This window comes from Pteropus medius, unplaced genomic scaffold (genome assembly GCF_902729225.1).
Source record: "Pteropus medius unplaced genomic scaffold, Ma_sr-lr_union100, whole genome shotgun sequence".
Classification (NCBI taxonomy): domain Eukaryota; kingdom Metazoa; phylum Chordata; class Mammalia; order Chiroptera; family Pteropodidae; genus Pteropus; species Pteropus medius.
The window spans coordinates 31,751,847-31,757,337 of record NW_024340696.1 but is presented as its reverse complement, the minus strand read 5'-3'; the positions used below and the strand labels follow the sequence as shown (position 1 = coordinate 31,757,337).

General features: G+C 31.5%; 1 non-coding gene across 1 annotated transcript; it reads left to right on the top strand.

The window, feature by feature from the left end:
• The first annotated feature begins 1,919 nt into the window (after nt 1–1,919).
• On the top strand, nt 1,920–2,045 carry LOC120610845 (U6atac minor spliceosomal RNA). Its single transcript, XR_005655017.1, has one exon. It is a non-coding gene; the product is annotated as a U6atac minor spliceosomal RNA (small nuclear RNA).
• The last annotated feature ends 3,446 nt before the right edge of the window (nt 2,046–5,491 follow it).

Here is a 5,491-nt window from a genome sequence, read left to right as displayed (position 1 = left end):
TTTTTTTAATACAGCAACTGTATTTAAGTTAAATAGTCTAAATATAAAAGAGTAAGTGTATATAAAATCTTTTGCACACTGGTGAATATGAATAGTTTTGTGCTTTACCAAAGGTTAAAATGATTTATGTGAAACAGTTGTTGCTTTTCTTTATAAAACAATATTTGCAGTCCATTATTTTGTCTCACAAGGAAAAAAAAAACATGTCTTGTCATGTATATAATATTAACTCATAAAATTTATTCATTAATATACTTTCAAGATTAAAACAAACTTACTTTTCATTTTATTAATTCCTGAAAACAGACAACAGCAATAACGTTAGAGATGTAAAATAGCATGGTGGAACAAACACTGGACAGAAAATGTGGATTGTCATTCAAGTTACATAATTTCTCATTCTTTCATGTATTCATTTATTCAACATGGATTGAGTTGATATTTATTCAACTAATTATTTACATCACACAATATTTTCTAGTTCAGAAGATGTAAATGTAAATGTTCACTTTCCTTTTACTTGATGAGGTCGAAATATAGTGTGAGAAATGGACTCACCGTATGAAAACTGGGGAAGCAAGTGCTGTAAGCCTTAGTTATCTCAGCTGTTGAGTGAGAGGGAATACTGGGTGTCTCTGAAACAGCTGACGGTTTTTACATTCTCTAATTTCTACAACTAACTCCACTTTAAATGGTTATTTTTTAAAAGTTAAAAATGTCAGAGTCTAATGATGAAATACCCTGTTTAGTATTTATATACATTTATTTTATATATATATGTTAAACCTATTTTGAATGTTATGAAATTCATTTATACTTCTTTCCTATTGATGCCTTCAATGATCAAGAGTTACTAATTTGAATTTATTAGGTGTCACAAATAAACATTTTTATCTTCAAATTATAAAAAATCAAAATTAAAGAAAAGCACTCAAAACCCAAAATGAGATGATTCTACTTACCCAAATATATTTATATTCAGTTATTGAATTGCTATAATGATATTTGAACTATATCTGCTCAGTGGTAGAAAACATTATGGTAAAATAAAAAATAACATGTTTGCTGTCAACATAGTTTTAAAATATCACATTGACTTTTTTTCCTTTTTATGTTCTTTCAGCTTTATTTTTATTTCTTTATTGATCCTCTATGAATTTGTTTTCCAAGCTGCCTTACTCTTAACCCTTGTTCCAGTTTTATGTAAATAAATGGTACATATATTTTAAAATAATTATTTAAACAAGTTCATTAAAGTTCTTTTCCTCAACTTGACGTTTTTAGAGGTCAAATGGTCACATGATATTGAAGCTGTAAGGGATTTCAGAGATCATTTGGAGTTATTCTCTTAAAAATGTCACTGGATGACAATAATCTCATTCTTTCTGAAATAATCCGGGTGAAAAAGAGGTCAGCCTTTTTAAGCCTGGTCAGCTTTAATGGCTAGAATATGTTTCTTTGGCTTTATTAAAGTCTGTTTTGAGAGAAAGACAGTAAGTTATGTTCCCCTACTTCCAAATGCTAACGTAAATTAGGGGCATACTTTCATAAACATTTATTAACAATAGTAGGCAGTGAGAAGAACCATCTCTAACTGAGGCAGAATGCCATAGGAGCCTGGGGAAGGAGGGAATGAGCCCCACAGAGCTTCCACCTAAGGGCAGAGGAGGCCTCTTGGCTTAGGTGTCACACAGTAAAGACCTGTAAGAGAATAGGAATGATTTAGAGAAGTGATGTTTAAGGAAAACACATTCTAGTTAGAATGAATGAAAGGAATAAGGCTTAAAGGGGAGAAATAGAATGTTTTTGTTTTGTTTTGTTTTTGTTTTTGTTTTAAAAAATCATGAGAGTGCTTTGCCTTGTGTGAATAGGAGCAGAAGAACACATGTGAAAGAATATAATATTAAAAAGGTAAATTTGTGTTGTATGAAAAGAGAGAGGATTAGCACTTCCCTTGACAAGGACAGAAGTGGCCCTTGGACCTGACAACATGCATATGGTTAAGGCATTGCCACCTATTTCATGGCATTTAACTGTTGTTTTTGGACCACTTCATAAATTATGTGGATATCTAGTCACTGTGTTTTATGCCCAAAACTAATGTGGTATTGTGTGTCAGCTGTAATTGAAAAATAAAAAAATATTTTAAAAAAAGGTAAAATTATGCCAGACCATTGATAATCATAAATGCTTGCTAATAATGCTATTACTTATCTTTTCTCCCGCCCTGCCTCCTACCACAATATACAGTCCACAAGTTCCAAGTTAATTTACTCTCAAAGATCGTGACCTTCAAGCTTTTTAATTGTGCACCTTAATAAACTAAAAAAATTATACGAATATGTGTGGTTCTATTTAGAAATTTTATACATTTATTATGTAACATGGACTTACCACTTACTAGCTTGGGCAAGTTATTTAACCTTGTGAATTGCCAATATTCTCCTATCAAAATGGATTATTATAAAAATAACCAGTAAGGTTATTGAACATATTATATATACACATATACGAAAAATATTTTATTTAAACCGTGACTGGCAATGGTAAATATGATTTAAGCTTTAGCTATTAGTAGTAATATTAGTAGTAGTATTACACTTGAATAAATTATTAAATTTATAAAGCAAAATTTAAAATATAAATTAAAAGGTGATGAATTTAAAACAAGAATATAAATTCTCACTATTCTAGGAACTAGCAAAGTCATTAAGGATTTTCAGTAGTAGAATAACATGTTTTATTACATCATTTCTTTCTTTAGTATGTCTTTGAGAAAAAAGAACATCCCGTCACTAAAGCTCATAATTTACAACATAAGATTGACTGGCAATGTTACTTACCAGACTAACTAGATTTTAGCAATTTTCAAACCCAAAGGAACAGTTTTGGAATTGTTCTGTTTGATTTCCCAATAATCTGAATCAGTTTTCTTCTACATCAGCTTTGAAGAGTTGACTCTCCTCAAACAAAAGTGGGGTACTTTATGAATTGCCCTGTGTAAAGGACAAATCTGTTTTGTATCTGCTGTGAACCGAACATAAAAATGACTTACTTACAGGAATTAATTTGTTTTTTTGTAGGAAAAAGGTCCTGATACAAAGAAAAACATATAGGTAAATGTAACATAAATTAAGCTACACTAATATAATGAAAACTCATTAGTTGCATACCTAAACTCTATCTAATTCTAAATCCTACCTCCACTCCTGGAAGTGTAATTTAGAGCAAGTTAGACTCTCTTTGCTTTTGTTCCTTCACTGTGCCACAGGGACTGGCATATTTCAAGTGATCCACAGAAAGTGCTAACAGTAGCTAACATCTGTTGATCAATATATTCTTGTTATATAGTTAAAGCTATAGCGATACAATGCGAATGCTTCTGATTTCTACACTTACTTTAGTTGTTATGTAGGTAATTTTTATAATTGTGGTATGGATATTATGCAGAAAAATGTAAAGAAACATTTAACAAATATAATACACAATCATCTAGTCATAATAGACTGATGACAGGTACTCCTAAACCAGTTCAGACTCTCCAGCTTTTGCAGGACACCTTCCTCTTGTGTTTATCTTTTATTCAATGAATATTTATTATATACCTGTTATATTCCAGGCATCATGCTTAGGCTGGGGATATATAGGGAATAAGCCACAGATTCTAGTGGGAATTCCATTAAGAGATACCTTTATCCTTTTAGACCACATCTTAAAGATCTATTGTTACAGTCATGAAATAAAGAGAAAAATATTATACAAAGCTGAGATTTTTAAAATTGCTTACTTTTAATGGCTGCAATAAATTTATTTAAAACAACAAAAGATTTTCTGCTATCTTTAGCCACTACATAAGTCTGTCTTGTTCATCCATGCATCCCAAGCATGTGGAACATGGCAAGTACTCAGCAAATATTTATTGAAATAAATGAATTATAAAACACTAAAGTAGCTAGTGATGTGCTGGTAATATTTAGCAACCAGTTCTCTGGGAAAGGGACTGATTTTTAGCAATTTCTGGCCAACTTCTGATTTTGGTGGTATGAAATTCACTTTGGCCTGTATCAACCTAACAACGTAACATCAATTGACTCATATTTTTGAAAATTTATCAGCTGTTGCAAGCCAGTCTAAACCAACTCCAGCATATATGTGTGTGTATGTGTGTGTGCATGTATAATTTTTTAAATACATATAATTTTATATATATATATATACATATAAATTTACTTCCAGTTAAACATCAAAAACAGAAGGTTTTATTATGCACTGTCTCAATTTCTAAATGTAGAATAAATTGGGAAGTCTTTACCTCTGTCTCTCAATATCTACAGTAAAAAGAATGTAATAAACTTTCATAATTTCTATAAGCTAAACTTTAAATTTCAAAATGTACTCTTTCTAATACATTTAATATATTTCACCTTTAGCCTAAATTGGACAATAATTTTTTCACACAATAAATCCTCTCCCAATTTGCTCTTATATACTAAATTGATTTTTTTGACCTGTGAATGGTCTGAGAGAATTTATTATCCATGTATTTATAGAATGTTCATCAAACAGGAGACTGGCACTTTGGGAAATATAGTAACTTGTAAAATATATATATGTTTGGCTTGTCAGCTGGATTTCTCAAGCGCTTTCCCTCTCTAACTCTAGAGCAGAATTCTTACTAATAGCTAAATATTATTTCATTGCTTCAAATGAAACTTTATAGGACTTTTCTTCCATATTAGTAGCAACTGTATGCCATGAAAGTCTTTTATATATGATACCAATATTTTTTAAACTTCTTAATTAAAAAAGTCTGTAATATATTAGTTATTGTTAAAGGAACAACTGCAAATTTACAATAGAATCCTGGTATAAGGAGCTTTTTCAAGATTTTATTTGCAGCCAAAAGCAAATCAAACTCCTTTGCACAATAGTATTTCTGAATGCCTCTCGTACAGCTTCACTGTCTGATTCTTCTTCAGAGGTATGTGAGCAGTAGTTGAGGAGGGATGGAAAGAAAGCTACAGCCAAGCAATTTCTAGGTAAGGACAAAAGGCACCTAGAACTCAAATCCTGAAAGAAATGTCACTCTGCAGGCATTTCCACCTGATAATACCACCTGATGACCTCACAGAGCCAGTGCCTCCCCTTCTTCAGTGTCTGATTCATCTGTTCCCTGCTCAGCTGTCCTGTGTACACACTCTCACTCAGATACCATAGGCCTAATAACCTATTCACTGACTGATTCTTCATTGCTACTTTTTGGGTCCTGTCCCTAAGCCAAGTGCTACTCAGTGTCTTCTTTCCTAGATCTCTCTTTGTTGTTGATTCTCCTTTGCTACATATGCACTATTTCGCTGGCTATCATTGAATTTATTTAAGCCATGTGAGGCATAAAGATTATATTATACCCAGATGATTATTTTATTCTAGTATTCTCAAAATTTAGTTGCATATAACTACTGCACTTGCCATGTTTATTTGGATGTGATTC